Here is a 12,153-nt window from a genome sequence, read left to right as displayed (position 1 = left end):
TTTGCACTGCAGTCGCCATGAAACAATTTAAGGAGGTCAATGAACCTTTCAGGTTCTTCAAGGACCATTTCTAATTTTATATCAGATCGGTAGAATATCGGTTATCAGTATCGGCCAAAATTTCATATCGGCCGATCCCTAAAATATATACTTTACAATGTTTACTGTACACGTATGGAAGAATATTTTAGTTTTACCAATTGTAAGCACCATGCACGCATCATATATGGTGTAACTCGATATGCCTATCGTGCTGTATGTATCATACAATCTAATCTCAACAGCTAACCGAAATGTTCCATGAAATGCTTTCGTGTAAAGTGCTACCTGCTATAAGATTTTTGGAAGCATTTACATAGCATTTATGCTAGCAAAAATGTTAAAGGAAATGCTTTTGTCTAAAGCCGTCTTTAGACATGTCCTCAGTCACTGTCGCTAACACGAAGCTGTTTGTGTAAAATTTTAACCACAGTACTCGTAGGAATTCCAAGTTCTCATGATGCCCAATGCTCAGTGCTCACTGCATCCACAGCAGTCCTACCTGTTCTGGACATGTCACTTTCTAGTCTCCTTAAACTTTGCATACCATGCTTTGATGCTTTAGACATCTGGAGGGTTTCATCCATACTCCATTCTTAACCATCTTTGCACTGTTGCCAGTGATTTACTTCTGTGGCACCACAGGACACACCGTGCTTTTTTCTTCATTGACACTATGTTAAATGCTTTACTAGAACATTGTAGGTACAGAACCACTTTCGCTCACTCATACTCATTTGAGGCTCTGTCCGAAAGGTACAAAGTATGGACTTGAAGTATGGTCTTAGTGGAAGTGATGTCACCTAGTACAGTTCGAAAGCACCAAGAACAGAAGTACGCAAGTGCACAGCTGAGTCTCCCACAGATAATAAAGGGGGAACCCCCTGAGAATGCCAACCTCCACCCGCATACTTCCGGGGGTATACACTCGAGCATTTGCAATGGAATATAATTTTAATGTGACAATAATCGTACACACACATATATGTAAGTTATCTGTCCTGGCAGTTTCAGCCCACAATGATCTGTTTAATTTTCATATGTCACTGTATTTGTAAAATAGACTAGACTACATTTTAACATGAGATAATGACTATGTTTGCTTAAGTTTCAATTTTACTGCATCTTTCACCTCACGATCCATATTTGAGGGCCACTACCATAGATGGTTATACGGCTTTGAGTGAATGTCACTCATTTTGCCTCTTCCGAGTGTTATTCGCTCGAGCGAAGCAGCTCTCAATTCTGTACGCTATCTAGTGTCCGTGCAAACTATTTGCTGCTTAAGCGAAATGCTTTCCCTGTAGCAATTTAGTTGAATGTATAATACAGGAAATCATAAACTCCAGGTTCCACAGTATGTACCCACTGCATATGTATAGGTATGGGCTGTATTTTTCTGCAACTTAGAAATGAAAATCATATTTCATATCAGCAATGGGAACAATGTACAGTGGAATGCATAAGTATTAACAAGCAAATTGTCCATCACTGTGTTCATATACTTTATTTTATACAAAGAGAACTTCTGAAATTGAAGCAAAACGTCAAACAGTTGCTGACAACCTCTGCACCAGCAGACAAGAAAAATCCTTTCATAAAAAAGACACTTAGGATGTGGGAGAAAAATCAACGAAAATAGTCGTGGACAATTTGCCAAACTGCATCCCACTGTACTGGCAATATGGTAAATATCACAATGATCTTTGTTCTTGTTAAGGTACCTGTCCCCACATCATGTGTGTGACCTCCCCGATGGCAGTGGTAACGTCGCCACCTTGTAATCAAGGGATCCCGGGTTCGATACCCGGTGGAAGCACATAGTGGTTCGGATCCCACTTTAAACTGTAGGTCCAGTATTATGTCGATTAGCCTTATTGTGCATAAAGTGGACTTAAAAAACACGAACCCACATCATGTGAACGGTGCAAAATGATTCTAATGGACCAAAGGCAGAAACAATATGTACATTAACATAACCACAAGAACAATTCAACACTTGAAAATGAAAACAAATATCCATTATTATAAATTCACACTTTTTATTTGGAATATGGCATATAAAAGAATGTACAAGAATGATTGATTCGCATCTTTGAAGCTAGTACGTAAATCACACGATGAAATTGTAGTCTTTTATTTGTAGAAAGCTCAATTGTCCCATGAATCAGTAACATTCATATCCCACTTTACTTATCAAAATTACTTGCAGATATATCAAGTTAACAATTACAACATTACTACCTAAAAGTTACAGCAGCAGCAATAAATAACCGTTTCTCAAAAACATTTAAATATCAGTTCTTTTACCTATATAGAAATACATGTATACAATCAAATTCATGCTGTTTACCTGCTCTAATAATCAACACACACACACACACACACAAGTGAAAAAATCTATTCCATATCATTCACACGTTCTGAGATTGCACTATGTACAGATTGTAAAAAGAAAATCTAATGATTAAATATGAAGACCAGCACATGAAAACATTATAATATGGATGTTTGCATTTTTAAAAAAAATTAATAACAGTTAACTAAACTGAAATGCTATACTTTCTTTGATATAATTCTTTACTGGTTGGTGCTATATAATTTTCTGTGCTCACTTAAAATTTTTCAGAATATTTATAAGTTTTATAAAATGTTAGAATATAAGGTATGGATCGATATAAAATTCCAAGTGGCCCTTGAAGCTCCTTAATAAATGCATGTTACAAGGTATCTACAATGCAAAAGATGCTGCATATTTAGACGTTTACCTTTGGAAAAATTAGGGCATGGAGACTGTCCATAAAAAATATAACAAAATGGCAGAATATTGCACTAGATTATAAGATATTTATAGATATATCAGATCGGTGAAATTATTGGTAATTTTAACAATAAACTGATATGCCTGTATTGGCCGATATCGATTAATGTGGCCCATCCCTTATATATGCTAAACTCTGTGATGCAACAGTCCTGAGAAGTGGCTTTTCATTGGTGGAATGTGGTCAGCAGATAGTTGGGTTTTCTAGGCTGGAGTCATTTCTTTTCAAGTAGCTCATTAATTGCTGTAGCAATTCTGGGCCAATAAAAAATTGGGATCCCACTAAGAATCGAACATGGACTGCTCGTACAATAGGCTAAAGTGCAATATGAGAGAGACAGAAATGTGAAATTTGAGCAACTGTATTTCAGTCAAGTAATATAGGAAATATTTTAGTTTGACACATTTCCAGTAGTAACACAGGGTGGTGCATATTAGCCCCGTCTACTTCGCTCCACTTTGTGCCTCTCTTTGCACAGAGTTGTCTAATTCGTTGATTTGGAGTCGAAGTAGTGTATTTGGTGTCTGCACCATTTGCACTACCTTCCGAACCGGTGTATGTGTGGTGTGTGATCACATGGTAAGTGCTAACTAATAAAATGACCGTTTAAAGCAACAGGCAGGCATTTGTTGAATCTTCTGAACTTGAACACCCCTCTCCGTCTACTTGGTTGAACTTCATTTCCTTGCACCACCCTGGCACTGGATACACCTGCACTGCACCAAGTGTCAAAAAGTGCAGCAAACTGGATGAGGTTATTGTATCTACCAGTATAAGTTGGCAACCCTATCGGAATGCAGGTATGCATGCACAAAAGTCAGAAGCTCCTGTGCTTAGGCAGATGCAAGTCTCACAGTCAGTCTGCCATGGAACGTTGGCGGTTCAGACACGAATCGTGGCAGTTGAGGTGTTCATCCAAATGGATTCCACTCTGGGAGAGCCGCAGCTACAGCACTAAGAAGCATCAGGATGCCAGAGAATATGCCTCATCCGATATGGAAACTTCAGTTTCTGCATGCTGCCATTGGCTCTATTGTCTGGCCTATCGTATCATGTTGCGACACTCTTTATCCATCAGGTTTCCCTACAAAAATCCTAGTGCCTCCCCGATGGTGCAGTGGTAGGGTCACCGCAGCCTTGTAATCAAGGCATCCTGGGTTCGATTACTGGTGGAGGCACATAGTGGTTCGGATCCTTCTTTAAACTGTAGGTCCAGTCCTGCAATTTATTATGCAGTTCTAAATTATGTAACCTTCTCCACTCACCTGCCTTCTCATCCATTTTAGGTTCAAATATTGTTGTAAGGATTTTATTTTGAAATACTCCTTATTTATGTTCCTCTGTTAATTTATGGAACCGACTTCCACATACATAGACAAAATTAATGCTTTGTATATTTTAACTTTTAGTTCCTTAGATAAGATAAAAGTTCCTGAAGAGAAAAGTAACATGCATTTAATGAATTAAGTCTCCTTCTTATTTTCTCTTTGTTAGTATCATCCTTAAGTACCTGAATGTAGAAACTGATTCCAACGAGTTGTTAACAATAATTTAATATTGATTATTACTTAACACTTGGTTTCGACTTGTAAGCATATATTTAGTTTTTAACTTTGCTAACTTTGAACCCTATCTCTTTAGCTGCTTTTAAAAGTGTTTGAGCATTATTTATAATTATATTGATACAGGGTGACAATTAATGAACTATATGAAATAAAACAGTCATAATTTCTTAACGGTTCGCGTGATGGCGTCCAAACTGCGTGGCTGGCCACAGGTCATGATGGGAATTCGTATGCGTATGCGCACGCAACGTGTTGATGTCGGCCATTTGCAAGTGAAAATGTCCTGGAGGAGTATTTTGGGGACTGCATTCTGGCTCTGGGGTACCCAGAGGCCACTGGAAGGGGCTATGTTAAGGACAAGGTGTACAGAAATAACCCCAAAACCATTGCCGAGCTGAAAACTGCCATTCAGGAGGTCATCGACAGCATCGATGTTCAGCGGGTCATGCAGAATTTTGCTGTTCGTCTGCCCCACATCATCGCCAGAGATGGCAGACATATCGAACATGTCATAACCTAAATCCGAATGTCTGTAGTGCCGTTTACATGTGCAATACAGTTTGTGTACTACGTGGGTTGTCACTAATTTCTGTTTTGTTTCATATAGTTCATTAATTGTCACCCTGTATCATCCTCTAGTAAGTACATCATTTTCATATGCTAACAACGGAGTCAGACCACCCCCTATAGTTTATATTTCACACGGCCGCGTTTACAAAACATATAAGTTACTCTGAGTCTTTCACGCCGGTCTCCGCTGCAGAGTGGTTAGCACATTGTGCTACGTCGCCAGGGGACCAGAGTTCGACTCCCGGCCTGGACATGGGTGTTATTTGTGAGTGTCCCTTCATCAATTTCATCTGATCATCACTCATCCTCATCTCCTCGATTTTCCAAAAGTGACAGAAAAGCGAAGTAAAATAAACAAAATCATTTTCAATTTGAGTCCTTCATCACTGATCACTGGCGAAGGGAATTCCTTCTTGCCTTTTCTCTTTCAGATGTGTCTCCCCGATGGCGCAGTGGTAGCGTCGTCGCCTTGTAATCAAGGGGTCCGGGTTCGATACCCGGAGGAGGCACATAGTGGTCCGGATCCCTGTTTAAACTGTAGGTCCAGTCCCAATTAGCCTTACTGTGCGTAAAGTTTACTTAAAACACCAAATCAATCTTTCAGATGTGCTTGATATATATTTTTTTTCCTTTCCCCTGACAACCCAAATCCTTCTGGCGCACATTATTTGGACATCACTTCTAGAAAAGGCAATATATGACTCTTCAAAACTTGAAGTAGGAATGACATGTGCCAGTGGCGTACGCAAGGGGGGGGTTACGGGGTTTAAACCCCCCCCTTGAGCTTGTGAAATATTATGAAAAATGCTGTGAAAAAATAATTTAAATGGCCAATTTACCACAGTCAGAGATCTGGTACAATACTATTACTATTACTACATCTACTACTACTACTACTACTACTACTACTACCACCACTAATAATAATAATAATAATAATAATAATAATTTGAATTATTATTTCCATGTGGCATGGAGAAAAGCACAGCATTCCAAGCACACGCGTCTTTCAGAGTGATGCCTTGAAAATAAGCACAAGTTCTTGAAAGTGAAATATGAGGGTAACTATGATTTAAAAGAGAAATAAAATGTTTTGTATTTCAGTTGCAACAATGTTCAATACTCTGGCGTACGCAGTTTTTTTGGGGGGGAGGGGCCGGAATAGTAAATGTGGATAACACATGGCTTTGTTTTGGAGGGCAGGATGCATAATAAAATATTTCGTATTTTTGGAGCTTTTCAGTCTATTAAAATTGTATTCAAAGACAAAAATGGTAATCGGGACTCACTTTATAAGAGGTTTCGTATTTACACATTTTGATTTTTTAAAGTTCTTAACGGATTTTTATTTGAAAATTCTGATTTTCTCAAAATTTTGGTAGGGGCTGTAGCATCATCGGTAGAGGCATGCATATTTCGTTTTTGACAAAAAGAAAACGAAATTGAAATAACACATTGCAATGTTAATTTTTAATGTTTCTGAAAGGTGTGAGGTGCATTTTCCTACCCTGTTTTGTCACGAAATGATGCGAAATGACCGGCAAAATGCGAAATAGACTCTTAAACACGAAATTTACCATTTATATACCGACGGGACACTTTCTGAAGTCTGAAGTATCCTGTGTGTTATGCAATTCACGGAAAATTGATTAATTTTGCTGTAAATATTTGAAAAACAAAAATGGGCTCCTCTATACAGGAATAAACTTAATATTCTGGTAATGATTTAATGTGCTATTAGAAGGGATGTGTTTATTTTGTGTAATAGTGCAGTTTTTAAATGAAATTTGGGATTATTTTCACATTTTTAAAACCAAAATGTAATTTTATATACCGCTTTTTCACCGCTATAACAGCGAAATTTCATTTTATTTACAGCTTTTGAACCCGAAATTGACTCTGTTTTTATACTGAAATTTTGCTTTTTTATATACCAAAAGTATGTGCCTCTAACCATCGGCCATGCCTCTACGTACGCCAGTGTTCAACGAACATGTATTTTTTTTGTGTGAACAATGAGAATTAACTAAAGAAAATTCTTGGTTCGTTGTTAGAGGCTAATGTATAGACAAAGGCTAGGTGGACAAGAATACAGTCACTAGTCTGCCTTCCCATTGTATTATTTACCGCAGCACGTTTGAATGTCTCTCTTTAAAATGTCTCACCTTGTTGACTAGACAATTATTCAAATGACAAGAAGCTTAACTATTGTAAAATGTTTTGTTGGTAAGAACAGCGAGACAATCCAGATGTGAATTATCGGGGACATTTATGCGGGGAAGAAGCCGGAAAAATTTCAACCAATTTCGGGAATCTAATCCGGATCTCCCGCGTGATTGTCAGACGCTCTACCGACCAGACCACCGCAGCTCCTTGGATGAGTTCCATACTTTCATTATTTCAATTTATTTTAATATATTTTCTTGTTTTATGGATTTTTTTCACCCTTAAAATGTCTCACCTCGTTGACCAGACAAAAAACAAAAAAAAAAAAAAATGCTCCCAGGATTTGATAAAAATTGAATGATTAGAAAGTAATTTCATTCTATTGTTTTCATAAATGGTATATTTATGTAGATCTCTACTACATAATAGTAGTAGTGGTATTAGTAGTATTATTAGTAGTAATTCAGCTAATTAATTAATTATAAGTATTATTAATTAATTGTGATTATTATTATTTAATTAAAGTATAATAAATCAAAGGTAATGTGAATTTGGAGAAAGTTTTAGAAATAACCCCCCCCCTTGACGAAATCCTGCGTACGCTACTGACATGTGCAATTTATACCATTTCAAATTTTTCATATTGGAATTTTCGCTCCCAACACCATAATTTTAGCCAAGCATTTCCCTTTTAAATATGTAGTATGTAATAGTGTGCATTATAAAAATCACTGCGAACACATACAGAAAACTAAATGGATCATATCGATTGATGCACCAGAATGCATCGATTGATGCACTAAAGTGTGTTTTATGGCTTCTTCAAAGAATCAGATACACATTTGATTTGGGTGCATTTTTGTGTCGTGAAAGAAACATCAAATTGCATAATTTGATTCAAGTGAGGAATCCTTTCAGTCGAGATGCACTTCAATGCATCAGTTGATGCATTTTGATGCTTTAGAATGCATCTTTTTGGATGATGCACTTAAACGTTTGGTCTGGCAAACGATTGGGTGTATCAACGATGTACCTTCGACGACATAGTTCGTTTGTGGATTCCAACGACTCGCAGTCATACAACAGAAGCATTTATTTTCTTCCAACGGCTTCAGTATCTGAATGTTGGCAGGAACGGTGCTCAGCTACCTTCACCAGCTTGTCTAATGCTGAGGATTATCAAATCGAACCCACTCTGAATGTGGTTTTGAGTTCTTGTTTTATGTCCACTTTATTCACAGATACGCTAATCAGGATTGGACATGCAGTTTAAAGTGGGAGCCTAATCACTACGTGCCTCCACCAGGTATCGAACCCTGAGCCCATTGAATACAAGGCGATGGACGTTATCATTACCGCATCGGGGAGGCCAGAAAAAATGTAGGTGGGGTATTCTTGTGTGTGCTGAAATAACATTTCTACTAATCTTGATGCAGAATCTTCTGAGGATGCTGCCCTTGATCATGGGAAAGCCACTGTAGCCATAAAATAACAACGAAAGCCCTTCCATCTGTTTTCAGAGTGAAATCTACACAGGAGATTGCAATGTTCTTGGTGTTCCTTTGTTACCCAATGGAACTCAATGTAGGATAGATCCACCATCCAAAACGCACTGGCTTGTACACTGAACTTATCCATTCGCAAGTTGTTGGTGTATTTGAGTACTGCATGAACTAACTGAGACTTGTCGACTCTCCTCGACATACTTTATCATTCGAATAATGCACGAGAAAATGCACGAAGCTTGTAAGACATGACATCTTCAAGTGGCAAAAGTTGTCATTCTTTGGAAAAGCACTGCATCTACTCGTATATTGTATCCAACAGGATCACAACAGCAGCAATAGCAGAAAATCCTATTATTTTCACTTTGTCAACCTTTTGGCAGGATATTTGAACACCCCTTTCTCAATTATTTTGAAGACGACGTCCGTACCAAAGCAATGCAATTCATCAAGATTAACTCTTGAATCAGCTGTGACTGACTGCTGTACTAATGTTGCAGAAACTTGAGTCAAAATGGAATGGGATATGGATTCCAGTTGTTAAGAGTGCTTTTTAAATATCATTAAGGTCTCCCTTTTGTCTACTATGTTGCATTTCATTGTGTTGTTCACTACTCTTGAACAAAACTCTGGGATTTTCTTGCATTGCTACGTTGTAAGTGGAACCCATGATCCATTGAAACAAGACTAAAAAAAAATCAGGGTTGGGTTAAAAATATAACCATGTCAATACAGTACCCAATTGTTTCTTACGTGAGGCAGCTCTCCACAAATTACTCTATTATACTATAGGAGAAGCTTGATTCACAAACATTTTGAGAACAAACGTGTGGAAATATGTAGGAACATTTGAAATTTAAACATAAATACTATCCATAGTACCGTGCATCCATTTCGATCTGCAGCCGAGAGATCGGGAGAAACGTGGCGGGCGGCGCTGACGGAGGTGCCGACATTTGCGGCCTGTAATGCCCGCATATTTTTATGGACATATGCAGACATTTATATAAATATTGCAAAACTAGCACTAACCTGTGTTATAAGAGTTGTTCAAAGTGATGTCCACCTACAGTCACACATTCCTGGCATCGTTTGATTCTTCCTAGTTCTGCCCTTATATTGTCTTTTAGTTCGTCGATGCTATGAGGGTTATTTCGGTAGACTCTATTTTTCAAGGTTCCCCACAAATAATAGTCACATACGGTAAGATCTGGCGAACGTGAAGGCCATAAACCTCTTGAAATTATTCTGTCATCAAACACCTCCCTTATAGCGTCCAAAGAATCAGCGGCCCCGGCCTCCTATGGGAGGGGCGAGCCTCAGCAACCGGGCGGGTCGCAGGTGGCGGATAGCGAACGGCCATCAGATATGGTGGTTAGCTGCGAATAAGGCAATGCCAAATAAGCAGTCCCGGACCGAGGCGGCAGTGCTAACAGGGTCTGGGGGTTTGGTTTGTGGCAGGACCATCCTCATTAAAACCCAGAAAAGCCCATTGACAGCACTGTGACATGGCGAGGAAGTGCCGCCATTAAATAAGCACTGCCCCTGCTGCCTTGCAGGGAGGGGAGGGATCCCCAAAGGCTAAGGGAAGGATACCCTGACAGAAAACCAAGGGTGGGGCAGACTCAAAAGGCACGGTAAAGCCAACTGCCCTAGGGGAGTAAACCCTAAATAAATCCACCCTGCGTTGGGCCAATCCCCCACGCAAGGGTATTAACGGATTCAGAGAATACCCGACGCTTAACGGCATAAGGGAATGGAAGAGAAGAAGAAGAAGAAGAATCAGCGGCGGTATGGGCTGTGGCCGAATCTTGTTGAAAATACCCACATTGTCTCTCATTATCTGATAACAACTGAAAAAACGGCGCGAGTATTTGTGTGCGGTACCTCTCTGAATTTATTGTGTCTTCAAAAAATATAGGCCCTATTATTCTTTTGGCACTTACAGCACACCACACACCAATTTTTGCATCGTGTAACGGAACTTCGTGTATTATTCGGGGATTTTCAGTGCTCCAGTATCTATTGTTCTGTGAACAAACATGACCACGCAAGTGAAACCATGCCTCATCCGAAAAAAAATATTAACTGTGGATCAACAATACCATCTACAATATTCTGCAAAAACCCAATTACAGAAATTTACTCTACTTACGTTGTCAGGGGGCCGTAATTCTTGCACTATAGAAACTCTGTACGGTTTTAATTTTAGTAGCTTAGTGGCTGTATGTGCTGATGATTTTGACACGCCCATCTCCTGTGAAACACGGCGTAGAGGTTTGTTTGGAGAACGCACCAATTTCATCGAGTTTTGCTTCGGTTAGAATCCGTCGTTTTTGCTTAGGTGTTTTAAAATTTAACGATCCAATTTCTCGTAATGTAAGGACAAGACGTCTAACCGTATCTCTATGTGGAGGTGAAACGCCTGGAAATTTCTGTACAAATTGCCTACACACGTCTGGACACGAGTCTGTTTTCACGTAAGTGTCATACATAAAAATTCTTTGTTCTAACATGAACCTTGCGGCTGGCATTCCAATCGTCTGACTGACACAACACACACACACACACTGCAATAACACAAACAAGTAACGGCAAGTAACCAAGAATAACACTCTTACGCACAGTACGAAATTAACACGCTCTTGGTTTACATCTGCCTGCCACTATATTCACAGCTCTGTAGTCGCGAAGGAACAAAAAACTTGAGCTAGGAGATTTCGGATTGCAAGGAAGCTCACGAACACCATTAGCTTTTAACGGTTCGTCTGCAGCATAATCTTGATACAGTGTTGCACATTCGAAACGATCCCCATCGACACGAAACTCTTTCAAGGATATAAACTTAAGCAGGACGTTTCTGGTCAAAACTATGATTAAAATGTTTTACAGAGTATTATCTGTGGCTCTTAATATAATTTCTAAAGTGTATTTATTTGTGTATATAAGGGTGGAACTTGGAAGAATTACAGAAGAACTTTTGCGTGTTATAACACAGGTTAGTGCTCGTTTTGCAAGATGTCCACAAAAATAAGCAGGCATTACAGGCCTCGAATGTCGGCATCTCCGTCAGCGCCGCCCGCCACGTTTCTCCCGATCTCTCGGCTGCAGATCGAAATGGACGCACTGTATTTGTTAGTATTTACTATTTAGTGTACAGAGAAAAGGACTTGGTGTGCAGGTTTCTTTTGTGACTGTCTTCTACATTCACAAATAATTAATAATGTCTTTATTTCTATTGTTCGCATGTTTATAAAATGAACCGGGAACCACTGAGAACAAGAACACTGTATCAATGTCAATATTTTTAAAGTTGTTGTTGACTTTGATTCGTTTTTGTTATATATAGGAAGATTGACTTAAAATGTCTTATGTCCAAAGATTGCAAATGAGTTTATCGAAATACGTTAAATAATACTTTTAGAAGTTGAATTGTGTTCCTTTTACTCTTGCAAGCTAAACAGTGTGGCATTATGGAAACCAGTT

This window comes from Lepisma saccharinum, chromosome 15 (assembly GCF_977018435.1).
Source record: "Lepisma saccharinum chromosome 15, izLepSacc3.1, whole genome shotgun sequence".
In the NCBI taxonomy this organism is placed as follows: Eukaryota; Metazoa; Arthropoda; class Insecta; order Zygentoma; family Lepismatidae; genus Lepisma; species Lepisma saccharinum.
This window is presented reverse-complemented; position numbering follows the sequence as displayed.